The 16761-nt window shown below is 33.4% G+C and overlaps 1 pseudogene across 1 annotated transcript in view; it reads right to left on the reverse strand.

The window, feature by feature from the left end:
- Nucleotides 1-13039, reverse strand: part of LOC114261451 (profilin-1-like) — a 251880-nt pseudogene extending 238841 nt beyond the window's left edge. Inside the window, exons 1-2 of the transcript XR_014347831.1 lie at nucleotides 12925-13039; nucleotides 11244-11385 (exon numbers count right to left, since the gene is read on the reverse strand). The product of XR_014347831.1 is annotated as a profilin-1-like (transcript). The remainder of the gene's footprint in view (nucleotides 1-11243; nucleotides 11386-12924) is intronic.
- Nucleotides 13040-16761: the final 3722 nt, after the last annotated feature.

The following is a 16761-nucleotide window of genomic DNA, read 5'->3' on the forward strand; positions in this document are numbered from 1 at the left end:
CCCAATTTCAACATTTCCTCATCCCCATTTTGGAACCTCACTACATACCTCAACCTTAACCCATATAGCTCAACATTTCACAAAATCCTTTGAAAAAGACTAGGATTGAGTTTTCTTCAACAAAATCAACAATTTCTTGAGCCACGAACCCATTTTCGAAATATACAAGGTTGAGCTCACAAAATCAATCAAAACTTGCAAAAATATATATATAACTCAAAGGAAACCCTACCTCACGGTTTGATGAAGAAATGGAGATGAAACCCTAGATTTGATGGAGTCGAAAAGAGATCTCCATTGCACACAATGTGGTTCTCAAAAGGCTCTACAATGTTGATGAAGAACTATGGGCCAATTTCTAATGGATGGTGAAGGATCAAGGATTTGATCTTGTTTTGAGGTAGAAATATAGAGAGAGGTGAGGGAAATGTATTTTTTGAGAGAGAGAGACGCAAGAAAAAATGATACACACAGCCCAAAAGAGGAGAAAAACAAAGCCTTCTCAGACTCAGGCCGACCGCACGTACGGCACTTGCTCCCGCACATGTGGAGCGGGCCTCCTGCAAGTGCGGCTACCTCCACACCTCCCCCTCCGCACCTGCAATTTAAGCAGTGTGCAACTCTCAAGAACTCACCCCTCTCCACACGTGCAGCCTCCCCCCCCCCTCACGTGCGGCCTAAGGCCCCACACGTACGGCCCTGGCCCAATAGCTCAAAATTTTTTGGTTCGACCCTCGGGCACTCCGGACTCAACCGTGCATCCCCCAAAGCAAGTGAAATTCAACACCGAACAAAACTAGAACAAGAATTTTATTTGAGGAAAAGCTTCCGGGTAACACAAACTCAAGAAAGACATAATAAGTGAAGTGAAGTGAAGTAAAACGAAACCGGTCATCACATGGTTAGTGTTCACAGTGTTGATTATTCACTTCGGAGTAGGGTTCCAAATGATCAACAATGGTGATTCCAGTGAAAACGGAGCAAGAAATGGCCATTTTGACAAAGAACAGCACAGGGACGATGAATACTACGATGAGACAACGAAAGAGAATATAGAGGATTGATGACTAGGATTTAGGGTTTTAGAAGGTTGAGAGATTTTCTGCGTGATATTCGTAGAAGAGAGAGAGAGAGAGAGAGAGAGAGAGAGAGAGTGGCTGTCATTGATTCAAATATATGAAACACGCATTTTGACTGGAGGGGTTTTTGGTCTTTGTACAATGAATAGGACCTAATAAAATACTCTAAAATATTTTGGATTGCATGGAATAGAACTCTTAGAAAGGAGATTTAAACAAAAAAAACTCCCAATTTTAAAATTTAAAAAACAATTAAAGAATATTTTGGTTAAGGCATTACATTCTCCACACTCATATCCTAAGAAAGTTTATTTCCACACTTTAAGATTAATCTATCAAAAATTATTTTAAAGGATCCGAAAATGATATACCATGTGCGAAGTGAGAAATTTAAAAACAAGCCGACTTATTAGTTCGAAAAAAAAAAAAAGAGCCGACTAACATAACAACACGTGTACCGAGCACATGATCTATATTAAACAATCAAAAAGACAATAGTGCCCTTCAGAAAGTTGACCTGTCTTCTCTTTCTTTTTCACCACATCTTTATTATCTAAAGCTTAAACATATGGGAGAAATTGTATTTTAGTAGAGTTGTAAAATATATATATATATATTCTATGATAATATAATTTTATTGTGTATGATACAAATATATTATTGTTCTTAGTGCAACTTTTTTTATATATCAGAGTTGCATCAAAAAAAAAAAAAAATTCACTTGTAGTGTAAATTTTTTCCCCATGTATTTACAATTTCTCCAAATATATACTTATAAATTATATCATCATAGCATCTGTATTCTCATACAAATACAATACTTCCTCATAAAAGGGTTATATATAACTCTTCCCACCTTATTTTCTAATATTCTTTGAATGGAGGTTTAAAGAGAAACAAAATATTAAGTACGTATAATTAAAATATTTAAAGTATATAATATATATTATAATTGAAATTATTTCAAGTACAGTTAACATCAAACTCAAAATGAGTGCATTATGTAATTATAATTTATTTTAACAGTACAAGACATTTTAAATATTTTTCAGTGTTCTATTTTGTGCCCTTTAGACTTTTGCAATAAGAATATTTGATTTTAAAACAGTGTTGAATTGTTAAAATTTCAATTTTTAAGGAATTTTTTTTCCTATGCACGAAGTTTTCTTATTCCAATTATCTTGAAGATAAATTGCACATTATGCAAGAAATTCAAAAGTTAAAGTCAATAATAAACAACAAAATTTCTCCTCTCCTTTATTTTTTTTTTTCATTTTTAAATTTGTGAGAGAAACTTTATTATGGTGAAAAAATTAATAAAGTAAAGAGAATAGGAAAAGGGGGAAATAAGCAATTCATGAATTAAGGGAATAGAAAGAAAAATAATCACTCTGGCTTGAGTTTTCAAAATAATTTTTAAATTTTTTCTTTTCTATATTTTTGAATGTTTAGTAAAAAAATTTAATATTCAATCAAATTTATTCACTTCTTAGACTTATAATAACCTAATAGAATTAAAGATTAAAATATTTGTCAAATTTCACAAAATACAAAAATCAAATACAAATTAGTATTTTTTGTATTTATTATATTATATTTAGATTTTTTCATAAATATATTTAGATTAAGTACAACTAAAATAAAATCTTGACTAAAATACTTTTAAAAACTTACTAAAAATAAAAATATATAAAAAATTAAAAACTATATTTAAAAATTCAAAATCAACTAAGGAATCGTTTGGAAATTGATTATTTCAGTTAATTTTTATACCTATTACAAAAAAATTATGTTAAAAAATAATAAAAAATAATATAATAACTTATAATAATTTTTGACTGCGGCTACACCCAATGCGACTGCAGGATCCTTCATTGTAGAGGCGCCGGTTAGAATTAACGACCCTTTCATCTTCGACTGAATCACGAACGGCGCCGCAGGGTCAAGAGGGGGAGAAGGCCTCGGCCTCACAAAACAAAAGCTGAAAACAACGAGCAAGGATCCTTTAGAGTTTTTTTTTTCCTAAAGTTTCCTAGAGTGGTGTGTTGTATGGTTGAGATTTAATGACAAGTCACATCAATTTTTTAGCATTAAATTTCACCCATACAACACACCACTTTAGAAAACTTTAGGAAAAAAAAACTCTAGAGGATCCTTGGTGGAAAACAACATGGGTTCAGACCAGATATTAAATATAACAGCCTTAGACTTCACTGAGAAATAAAGCTAATTGGAGAATGCATATCCACGGGTCCACGTAATTGTGGGACTTGTAGACGTTATAGTCATCTGTGCAAGGGGCATAAAATCCAAGGCATGGTTTTGAAGTTCCTTCGAATTTGGATGGCCTTTTTGCACTCCCGTGTTATCTAAGACAAAAATCCATCGCACAAATTTATGCCATGACAAAATATAGGAAATTACCATAGCCCCCCTAGTACTGTCATTTTAGGTTTCCATGAATTCACAAATACATGAACTTTAATACAGTTCCACTTAACATGATAATTATTAGGTAGAAATATCATGTAAAAGGTAGACTGTAAATCAAAGTATTATATTATGGTGGAAAAAAATATCAGAATCATACCTTGTAGCGAAGAATTTCGTGGGTAAATCACGTGCTTCCAAAATCTGAATAACGAACCCAGCAGTGGAGTGATACTACAAAATGAGTATCACCCACACAAGTCACAGTGCAAAATGACTTGATCGCTGTTTTATGGGAGAGAGTCAGAGAGAGAGTATGGAAAAAATGGTTATGGGTAAAAACCACATAGCGTATATCTGATATACGTATCTCATAGATTAACCATATAATATATATATCAATCTATCCATCTATCCATGTCTATTGATATGATAGATATAGATATCCAGAATAGTTATCCAAATAAGTTTTGAATTTAAATTCAAACTTATATGGATAAGGTTCAAAAGGTTCAGGTTCAAAGGGTCATGCCACATGGGCGCCCAATTTCTAACATCTCCCACTCGCACATGAGTTGGCATGACACTGCCACATCTCTTATCTCAATCTCCCCCAAAAAAAAAACAATCTCATACTAACCAATGCACCGTGTGACTGCTGAGAACACCTGCATGTGGGAGCTCTATACTAGAAACTCGAAATGAGTCAGCATAGAGACATCAACCCAAAAAGAACAGAAATAGTGTCTCATATACCCCAGACCCATCTAATTACACCGGTCCAAAAAAAAAAAAAAAAACATCTCTAATCCCTCAAAAAAGAGCATGTTTGACCCTCTCAATTCTTGCAATATATTCACACTCAATCCGCCTCTCATACAGAGCGATGTGAGTTGCCGGCAGTGAATATACAACAGTGGTGTAATACTAAATGATCTTCCCTTTGCCCTCATGCCATTTAGTTTAGGATTGACCGCTGTCTCAGTGATGTCCCTTAAGGCCGAATCATACATGACCGCATACAACATACCAAAGTAACAGAATATCAACCCCTTACCTTATGACATAGTCAAAAGTCACAAAAGGGTACATAAATAAAAGTCATATCAATAATGACACGTAAGACTCACACGGTGAGGAAACAGGGATCCATTCTCTCACCTCATTACTCGGTTGCCAAGCACATATAGTATGAATACATGCTACGATGGAGTAACTCTTCCATAAAGAGTGACGTCATACTCGATACATCATACAGATATTAGTCTAGTCGCATTCTAGCGCCTAACCCGAATTCTCTATTTGCTCGCCTTCCAGGCACCAAATGAGATCTCGCATCTAGCTAATCATAACAGGCACAACATGGAAAGTGGGTACTAACATCCATGTTTGGTCCTTAACACGACCTCATCTTGGTTGTAACCAGGGCGACATGCATAGTGGATTATTTAAGCCTCTCTTGGCTCCAAATAAAAATAAATCACTAGTCTCATCCTTGCTCGCTCCCAAGCGCCAAGGGCGATTACTCGTGTAAGTGAGCCAATCTTGCCTGCTGACATCATCATTTGCTAATCATTATGACACAAACCATAATAGTGTCAACATCCCATCATCTCAAAATAAGTGATCAAATTTTAAAAAAATGACCACAGCTTGCGCAATTATAGATTCCAAACATAAGCCTTATCAGCACCTCTTACGATAAGTATATACAACGGAATCCACCATGTGCGCCTCACATGAAGTAATTTAAGATTACTACCTCTTGCGCAATAACCTCTCTAAAGATATTTTGGTGACCAATTTGCGTTCATTCTTAATGCGTCCAACTAGCGCAGATGCACCCAACTAGAGCATTGAATCTTACAAGGAGCAAATTAATATACTACTAGTAAAGCATTTTATCCACAGTCTAATGAGCAAGGTCAATGTCTAAACAACTCAGTTGATCATTTACCAAAGATAACACTTATCATGCCGAATACGCCCACATAGCGTACTTTAGGCTCCCACAACAAATAAAAGATCAAGGAATATAGGTCATCTGTTTCTCCCAAAGACAATCTGAGGATTCACTCAATAGCTAAGGCTCTGGCTTTTACCGATAGGTAAGTCAATGGGCTTGCAATTTTGCATCTAGAATCGTTCTAGGATATTCCTTATGTAAGTCATCGAAGACAAAACATGAATTCTCCCAAAGCAATTCCTAAGGATCGTACATCCGAGCATATAAATTACATCACCCATGTCCATCATATCTAAAATAGAGGACTGCCCACCCTAGGTGGCGACAACCTTATAAATTCCTGGCTCATAATGACTAAGTAAAGAAAAACTTCTTTTGGACCATTAATCATGCCTCAGTGATCTTCATCGATCATCGTTGGCCTATCATGGCTTGACGAAATCTAAGAACCACTATTTGGATAACTGTTTTAGGCTGTAAAAGATTTATTGGAACTAGCGACCTTTTTGCGCTCCTAACTTTTCACCATAAAAGCAGAAGGTAAATCCCTACGGATCTACTTATCCAATTCTCTAACGAGAAAGTTGGGTCACAATGTCCACAAATCAATGTTCCGAACTTATGTCAATCATAGTCTAAGTCAAAATAACCTCACTCCCCAGGAGGAAGTCTTCTCATGGTCTACACTTTCCTCAATGGTGCGACCTTTCGGTATCTAGCGAGCCTTATGCCTCAACAATGACTATCCAAATTATGCATAACTTTATAACAGTTTTGCGTCATAATGGAAAGTCAACCAAATTATAAAAATAGTTAATCCTCAAAGACTTTGTCTTAAACTGCGCAACATTGATCCACTTTCTAAAAATAGGGGACTAGAGCCTTAGGCATTATCCTAGGCTATTTATCATCTTGCGGAGCAATCATGAATGTTTCCCTCTCAATCACCCAATGATGACGTAGAAAATTTTCACATTCACTACCACGCAACAAAGAATGTAGAGTATTCTTCTCTAATGAAGTAATCCATTAGTAGGCACATCGCTCCCACTGTCCCTAGGATATTGGAAATTTCTTTCCATTCTCAACTAGGCTACATAGAGCGCTATGCTTAGAATTCTCTATCTTATAGAGTTCCAAAAACTCTATTCACGTCACCTTTACTAATAAAACTTTATGTGACTTAGTTACACTATCACAAAACTGCTTACCTATATGCACATGACCCGGAGGGTTTGCATGACCGCATACAATAATGCGCCACACGACCCTTTGTGTTTACAAGACAGCATACAATAATGCCCTATAGAACCCTAGGTCTTAACTTCGCAATCTTATGAGAAGTAAAATAAAGATAAGCTGCTTAACCGTTGCAGATCGCCCATAGATGGCTCTCCGCTAACCTATGACTCAAAATGGAGTGTAAAATCTGATATGGAGGGCACTTAGTTAGGGATATAGGCAACAAACTAGTGCAATTTCCAATTGGGAAACATTTTGCGCCATTATCCACCTAACATTAACAATATTTAATTCCTTATTTCTACTACACCATTGTGTTGTTGAGTACTAGGAATAATCAATTTTCTAAGCATCCATCTTTCTTCACAGAGTTTTCTAAAAATAACTTAAATAGATACTCGCCACCTTGGTCAAAACTAAAAGCACGAAAGTTGTTATCTAATTGATCTCAACCTCGTATGTGCAATGTCAAAAATCATCTCAAAACTTTTGACTTATGGGAGATCAAATAGTCTTGACTCAGATGTGTATCGTAATCTATAAATGTGTCAAGATTGAGGCTTAGCTACCAAACCCTTACACATATCTAGTCACAAATATCATAGTGGACTAAATGCACCAAAACAAATGACCTTCTACGGCTTTCCTACTTACTTGTGCGCACCCATTACGAACAAGTTACACATTCACATGAGAGCAGGATGTCATAAGCGAGTGGGCCCAAGAAGGCCTACTCAAACCATCGTGTCATCATCTCATTAATGTGATTAAGTATAATAAGCCACTGGTTCATGACCAATGTCATAAACTAATTCCAATCATCTTAATGTGTGAGTTCTCGAAGACAAGTTTTAAAGGTTTAGGCCCAACTAGGTAATGACTCACGACTAATTCATATTCACTAGATCATAAAAGGATGTCATGGAGATATCAAGTGCGCCTAAGTCGCAAATTTAACTATTAAGTGCTGATCCCCTGCACCTTCAAGTCAATTTTATTCTCCATACACTTTACTGCATCTAGTTGAAAGATGACGATACTCCTCTTGCCATATCTATTTCTCGCTTCATAGTTACTTGCAATTAATTCTACTATCTACAAGAAGGAGAGAATAAGCTATCAACTATGACAGCTCCAAAGTAACTTAAGCGCGAATTAGGCTAAAGAGTCTAATTAAACACAATGCTCTCACAAGCGATGCGTCAAATTTTTAGAGTCATAACAACATTGTCGGTCTTGACCTTTTCATCACTATGCCGCAACGTTTGTGCTTAGTGCTAATCGTTATTCAAAAACGTTAGCCTAGCTAAGGAATCATACAAAGAAGTCCCTCCTCATGTCTCACACTCAAGTGTGGAAATAGTAAGTGTCCAGACTTAGACAAGTTGGCAATGCTAATAGATTTTGCAGTTTCTAAGCGCTAATCTTTTCACTTAGTGTTAATAGATTTTGCAGCTTCTAAGCGCTAATTTTTAACTTCACGTGATATTTCAACGCACACTATTATAGTGCATGAAATTTTGCTCCATCCACTCCCAATAATTGGGTAAAGAGCAAAACACTGCTCATACTGGCTACTCGTCTTACACTTAATGACTAATTTATTTAAGCTCGTATTTCTTGGATGACGTGACTCTTGAATGTTACTTCATCTAATGATGTAACATTATTTACAAGTCAAATTACAAAGTCAATCCGCGCAACTCAATAGTCAAGATCATATACAGATCTATTGAGGGCTTACTAATTTCATAACTCCAAAACTGGCCAACCAAAACTACGTAGCGTGCCACTAACCATAGCACACACATTAGTTTTTATTATGCCAAACAAGGCAACACAACAACGGCGACTTTGAGTCATGTTTCCTTACTTTGGCTCAATTAAAACTTGACCTAAAGTCTCCAAGACTTTTGCTCATCTAAAGAATGGGATTACATTATTCACATTTGAACATCTTTACTAAGTCTAGGTCAACCAATTAACTTCCATAAGCTAAGTCAATTTAGAGAGAAATTCGCATTGGGATTAATTTGATTAGCGTAATATAATTTTGCCACAAAAATCTAAATTAAATAGTGACGATATTACACAAGTCGCAAGATCGAAAATCCGCTATGCTCGTAATCATCTCTTGCGTCACAGGTGACAATTATCCAAATTTTAATTTAATTTATGCGCAAAATATTGATTTTCGGGAGTTAATCTACAAAGATTTTTCTCAACCGAATAACCTCCCACTGACTATGGCATGTCTAAAAGCATGATAAAATATTCTAATTCCATACAATAGCATCATAATGTAAATTCACAATCAACTCATGCTATGTTACATTTAATAACGGAATTAAAATAAAAAAATAATTAATCATGCTATTTTAATTACAACATATGCAAAAAATAACAATATACTGTATTTAATATTCAGATTATGCCATAACAGAAAGTATATCATTCTGAAATTTTTTGAAATTTTTCTGAAATTTTTTCTGGAATTTTAAATAACTAATAAACACACATAAAATTAGAAATAAATATTCCAAAATCTGGTAAAATGCAATAACCATACCAGTAAATAGTAAACTACAACAATAGTCTATAATAAAAAATTCAGCCTCAAAAACTTAATCATGCAACACCAGATGCATTTTAAAGCAGAAATAATGAATTATTATTTCAGGAAAAATATTTTTATTTTCATAAAATTTTCAAAATTTTACAGAAGATAGAAAATGTAATTCTGAATCTAACAATACCAACCATGCTTAAAACAAAGCTATAACGAATTACTTATGACCATTTAACTTAATTCAGAATTAAAAAAAGAACAAACTGAGCCTTAGAACCAAGCCAGCTAGGAAAAACGGCTCGGCTTGCGCCGCTCAACTCAGCGCAACTCGGCGCGAGGCGGCTCAACGGCGGCGCGGCGCACGCGTGGCTGCGCACGTGGCGCGGCGCGAAGCGGCGCAGCTAACGCGCGCGTGGAAAGGTCGCGGACAGCGCGCACGTGGAGCGCATGGGAAGAACGCCTAGCACGTGGAAGCGCGTGGTGCCGCGTCGAAGCGCGTAGAACCGCTGGGCGGCGTTATATAGCGCGTGAGGCACACGCGCCGCCTTCCACGGTGTTTTCTGGTCTAATTTTGGTACTGTCGGACTCCACTTTTCGCAATAAATACATTTATAGTCTCAAAAATGACATTTAATGGACATAAAAATGAGATGTATCACATTCTCAATCTAATTTTCATGCAAATAATATGTATGTATATTTGTATAAAATTATACACATATTTTATCGCATACAACTAAGCACGAAAATACTCATATTAGGCTCTGATACCAATGTAAATCAAAGTATTATATTACAGCGGGAAAAAATATCAGAATCATACCTTGTAGCGAAGAACCTCGTGGGTAAATCACGTGCTTCCAAAATCTGAATAACGAACCCAACAGTGGAGTGATACTACAAATGAGTATCACCCACACAAGTCACAGGGCAAAATGACTTGATCGTTGTTTTATGGGAGAGAATCTCAGAGAGAGAGTATGAGAAAAATGGTAATGGGTAAAAACCACATAACGTATATCTGATATACGTATCTCATAGATTAACCATATAATTTGATATATAACCACATATATATCAATCTATCCATCTATCCATATCTATTGATATGATAGATATAGATATCCAGAATGGTTATTCAAATAAGTTTTGAATTCAAATTCAAACTTATATGGATAAGGTTCAAAAGGTTCAGGTTCAAAGGGTCATGCCACATGGGCGCCCAATTTCTAACATAGACAATGCCATTCTAACATGCCATAACTTGATTCCCAGCTATAGAGTTCTAAGATGATAACTACAAGAATCAATACAAATAAATTAAGGGTCCGTTTGGGAAGAAGATTTGTGGCTAAAATAGTCATAAAAGACAAAATAGGCTATGTTAGCCACAACAAACAAAATATCACATCCAACCCATAATCATTATACTCTTCTCTCACAAAAAAAAGTCAAAAAAACCAAAAAGCCAAAAAGCCCTTCCCAAACCAAACTTTTTAGCCCAAGCTAAAATAGCCAAAAAAGTCAAAAAGCCAACTCACTTCTAAGGCTGTGTTTGGTTAGATGTTCAAACTATGATTCCACCATTTGGTTTCAGTATGGTGTTTGTTTAGAGTTTTCAAAAGTTAATTCCACGCCCACTTTTAAAAATTCTTTCCAATGTGGGAAAATTTAGGCTAACCGGTCGTCCTCCCGGATGTTCGGCCGGTTGACCAGTGTAGTGTAAAAAAAAATTTTTTTTTTTTAACAATTGGCACCTATTATTTTTTTATATTTTAAATAAATAAAAAATCGGAATTTTTTTAAAAAAAAATTATGAGTTTTGAATAGAATTTTGAGTTATGTGTTTGGTTATGAGTTGTAAGTTTTTATATCAAATATCATATTTTGGAAAAAGCGTTCTTATATAATGTAATACAAAGTATGAAGTAATATGGTGTGAAGTCAATTGCATTACCTTCTTTCCTCTTGTAACAGCCCCTTGTTCACCTTGGATCACCATATACTTTGTTTCTGCCACCAAGGTACAAGCCAGTCGGTGCAAGTGACCCAGGTGCAGCAAAATCAGTCATAATTGCAGCTATTTCTTCAGGCTTGAACTGCAAAATCAATCCAATAAACAGTTAATGTGAGTTCCACAAAAGGAATAAAAAGAAAAAACTTATATAAATCATATTTATGTATCATGTAGACAGCTAGTGGATGCTCCAATTAATTATCCATTCCCAGACCAACTTGATCACTAAAACATATACAGAAAGCAAAACATATGAGACTGTACTTTTAATCAGAACAATTTCAAAACATGCATCAGTATACACACAACGCACACACACGAGCAGAACAATTGTATATAAAGTTTAGAAGTAAGGCCATGCACTCATAGTTTACATCCATAAAATCAAGAACACAGTATCAGTTATGAAAAAATATATTTGACAAAATAATGAAAGAGTATATAATAGACAATCACAACCTCCTAGGTAATATGGATTCCAAACCCTAAACTTGTGTGAATATATTTTAGTCAAGTACAACATATTGAAAAAATTGAAGGAGTCCAATGTCTCCTGAAAACTTATCATTCAACAATTCCAAAGACAATCAGAGCCACATAATGAACTTTCCAATCAGAACTCAATAGTTGCCACCAAAAAGCAATTTGTGGTTCCTTCATGAATGCTCAACATCTCACTCCACTTCCACTGAATTGATACAATGCTTTCTAGTCCCCATTATACCATGGGGCATATAAATTTAGACAAATGAAGCAAAGTGGCTGAAATAAAACCCATGCCCTTAAAAAGAATGTTGGGTGTGATCAAATTAACCTGTTCTTTCTAGAAAAATCAGAGACAAGGGTAGTAAACAAAGGGCTTGTTATTGCAAGCTTATTGAGCACCCCAAAACAAGTAAAATCTACACACACCTGAATAAGATATGCATATAACACCAACGTACAAACAAACCCAGAATAAAAATCGGAAGCAATATCAGCTTTCTCAGCTTAATCTTGAAAATATAATTCATATATATATGTCTATGTATATGTATATGTATTGTATAAATATCTGTGGTGTGAGTGTATTAATGTATATATGCACAATAACCACCCCAAAAACCTCGATCCAAAAATACTATTTTTCACATGAAATAAAATGTTATCGAATTATTTGCAAGCCTATTGAGCACCCAAAAACAAGTAAAATCTACAGACATGTATAATTGTACAACACAAACAGATAAACAAACCCAGAATAAAAAAATAAAATATAAAAAAAATTGGAAGAAATATCAGCTTTAGCTTATGCTCTAGAAAATAGAATTCATATATTATTTTTCTGTATATAGTAATTTTGGCGAGTGTATTAATGTGTATATGTAGATACACTAATTGAAGAATGGGCAAACCAAGCAAACCCAGACAAAAATAAATAAAACCCTCGAAATAAAAAAGAAAAACCCAGATCCAAATTAGAGAAATCAATTCGACGGAACCGATCATAATTACAAAAGTTGAATAGCTTCAGAAATTTCATCATTTTCACTACAACACATAAAAAATGAACAATAAAGGACATGGTGGTTCAGATCAAGGAATCAAACCCAATTGAATAAATTTGGAGATGAGAAGAAACCTGAAGGAAGGAGGAGCTTTGGGCCCAAACGCTGCCGTCATGACCGATGATGGCGGCGGCGGAGAGGTAGTTGCCTTCGATTTAGCACATAAAAGTGATCATTCACATACGACATCTTTCACCGTATTTTCGATCGGAAAATGATTGGTGGCCCTAAAAAATTTGCCCCTAATACCCCTAATTTCCAATTTTGGAAACTGTTTTTTTTTTTCTTTCTTTTTTCCTTTTTTTTTTTTTTTTTTTTTTTACTTAAAATGGACTTTCGGGGCATTCGAGCCCCGAAGTCTCGGGCCCTCAAGCAGCGCCGTTTTCGATCTTCTTCGATTCGGTTCGATTCGATGATGGTTTTTTGGGATTAGAAGAGCAAACTGCGCAGCTGTGAATTGAAGAAGTATGCGAATTCTAGTTGAGGCGGCGTTGAAAATAAGCTAGCTCTACGAGAGAGATAGAGACGTGAAGATTATTTTTTAATTTTTTTAACCTTTGTTACACATTTTTTACAATTTCTCAGATAAATGATAAATAAAAATAAAATAAAATGCATATTATTCCTTATTTATCATTGTGCTTTACTAAAATTAAAGTAATTATAAGAATATTTCCATTAAAATAATCCAATTTTTAATTAAAAGTCTATTTTTTTAGTTTAGTTAACCATCATTTTAAAAACATTCTCCAATAAACTCTCCATTTTTTATTTCATTTATTGAGTCATATTTCCCTAATTATATATAGTTAGTAATTTGATATTCAACTAAAATAACTAGTTAAGAATTAAGTTTGATGGAGTGTATTTATATAGTTTCGTGCTATAAAATCCAAGAGAATACTCTAATTATACTAAAATTATGTGACTTATTATAATGTAATTTAAACAAAATAATAATAATTCTAATTTGTACCACTTATGTTTTACTTGTATTTTATCAATTTTTAATTTTTTAAATTTTTCTAAAAGATTGAATTATTAAATTAACAAATATAAAAATCAAAAACACCTCCAATTCTTACCGTCATTTTTTTTTTTTTTATCAAATTTGATGGACATTTGGTTAGAAGTTTGATCCGGTATTAAACTCTCTAATCCTTATCTTAAAAATCTATATCAAATCCATATCAAATTAGTCTCTCTTTTTCATAATTTTTTTTTAATATTCTACACTTATCTTAAAAATCTATTTTAACTATTTTATATTAAAAAAATCATCTCTATTTTTTTAAAAAAAAATTATTAAATTTGAATAAAAATATGATTGGAAAAAAATAGTAAAGGATAAAAAAAATAGTAAAGGATTTAATTCATTTTGAATTTGGTGAAAGTTGTGTTTATATTGAGGCCTCGTTTGGGAACAAATTATTTTAGTAACTTTTTAACTTTTTTGCTAAAATATGTTGTTAAAAAAATTAATATGTTTGGGATGACTTTTTGACTTTTTACGAAAAGATGTGCAAAAAGATGTGCAAAAAGTAGAGAGAAAATAGAATATTTGACTTTTTGGTATGAGTTGTTGGCTTTTTGAAATTTTTAGTACCTTTTTGACTTTTTGACTAAAATAGCTACTTGCCAAACAATGCCTAATTTGATATGGATTTGATGAAATGATTAAAGTTCACTTTTTAAAAATATATAAATATTTGTTTGATATTTTTTTAAGTGGATATTTGGAAAGTTGCTATTTGAATAGGTTATTTTAGTTTTTGGCTATTTTAATAAGCTAAATTTTTGTATTTGGAAAGATAGTTGATTTTTTTATAGTTAGATGTGATGTTTGTAAGAGAAAAAGTGAAATAATTATAAATTTAATGTGACATTTTGTCTTATTGACTATTTTAAACTATTTGTCTTTTTGTAAATTTTAACCTAGAAACCAAAAAATAGCCTTTGCCAAACACTTTATAAGTATTCTAAGAATTTGTTTGGTGTATTTTCTAGCAAGCTAAAAAATAATAATTAAATAATATAAGTTGAAAAATGATAATCAAATAGAAAAATGTTTTGTGCCTCAAAATTTTTTCCCCCGAATGCCCCCGAATTGCTGAAACGACGTCGTTTCAGCAATTCAAATTTTTTTTTTTTCTTCCTCCAGTTTCAGACGCAGTGAGGAAGAGGGAGAGGGAGAGGGAGAGAAAGAGAAAGAGAGAAAGAGAGGGAGAGGGAGAGAAAGAGAGAGAGGGGAAGAGGTCGTCGATCCGTCGCCAATCGCCGCGCCTCCGCCTTCGCCGCCGATCGCCATGCCTCTGCCCGATTTTGTTTTTTTTTTTTTTCTGGATCTGAAATGGTTGATGATGTTGATGATGAAGATGAATGGCTATGGCCCCCTCCAGTTCCTGTTCTTTTTCTTCTTCTTCTTCTTTTCTAAGCCTTTTTCATTTTCAGGGCATTCGGGGGGCTGAATTCGAGCTCCATATCATATCTCAATCAAATAATGGCTCAATTTAGGAACTTGATTAAAAATCAAAAGTTAACTTTTAACTTATTTTAAGTCATATCACCACTATTTTTTTATACATCTTTTCAAAAAAGTCAAAAAAAATCAAAAAATGAATTTTTAACTAACTTCCCAAAACAATCTTATAAAAGCTAAAAGCACCTCTCCCCTTGCGTCTATTTTGGCAATTGGGTTAAAAGCTAAAAAGTTAGTTTTTTAACTTTTTTATATCACATCACCTCTATATTTTTTTATACATTTTTTCAAAAAAAAATTTAAAAAAAATTAACTTTTAACTTACTTCCTAATAATAATCAATTTTTAAGGTATTTATGTCTTATAAGATAAAAGTTGTACAAGACACTCTTACACAAATTTCTTTAAAAAAAAAAAAAAAAACTATAAACAACCCCATAAGATGTACCAAATGTACAATTAATAAGTTAATCATTTTTAATTTTGTGCTTATTAGATTCTAAAAGTTACTTTTTTACCTTTTATTATTTTGGTTTTATATAATCACGTTTTTGGTCAAATTTAGAACGTTTGATGAAATTATTCTTCGAATATTCTTTTTTATAATTATTTTGGGCAAAAAGTTGGTTTAATTTTCAAAAGTTGGGCCGAGTATTCATTTATATTTTTATATTTTTTGAACGAACCAAGTATTGAATTGAATGATTCAAATTTAAATATAAAGTCAAAATAATTGGATTCAAATAAATTCACTGAATGACTGGTCCAAGTATTTGAAATATGCATAAAAATTTGGTGATTTTTCAAAAAAAAAAAAAAAAAAAAACAGAAATTTAAGAAATATATTCATATATATATTTGTTTAAAAAGTTTAAATAAAAAAATATATATTTTGCGAGTTGTGTGGGCAGAGCACGAGGGATTGTCGAAGGTGGTGGCCGGTAAGAGAGGTAGTCAGAGTTGGTTGTGAATGAGTGACTAGAGGTGGTGGTTAAAGGGAGTTTAGATCCTCTCCCTCTCCGATATTTGTTCCAAGAGACAACCTAAATTAGGGATTGGGAGTGGGTGATGTGATAACACCCATGCTGTCACACCCTGTATGATTTATTTTGATTATATTTTAATAATCTAAATCGTTCATATTATAAGATTTGTTGAGTATATTATCCTTATAAAAATGAAATTAATTGAATAAATATAATCACACGATCAAGGCAAATAATAATCCTAAAAAATTATTAAAATCATACTAACCGTTTATTTTTTAAACATAAACATAGTTTTGTTATAAGTTACAAATGTCTAATTAACTTGAATTTTTTTATGAATGATTCATTCAACGAACCCTATACAATAAACATTTCAGATCATTAAAATAAATTCAAGACGTGCCTTCACAGCTCACACCACGATACTATGCCTATAAAGAACA

The sequence above is a fragment of the Camellia sinensis genome, chromosome 13, assembly GCF_055761805.1.
Source record: "Camellia sinensis isolate YWXY chromosome 13, ASM5576180v1, whole genome shotgun sequence".
NCBI classification, from domain to species: domain Eukaryota; kingdom Viridiplantae; phylum Streptophyta; class Magnoliopsida; order Ericales; family Theaceae; genus Camellia; species Camellia sinensis.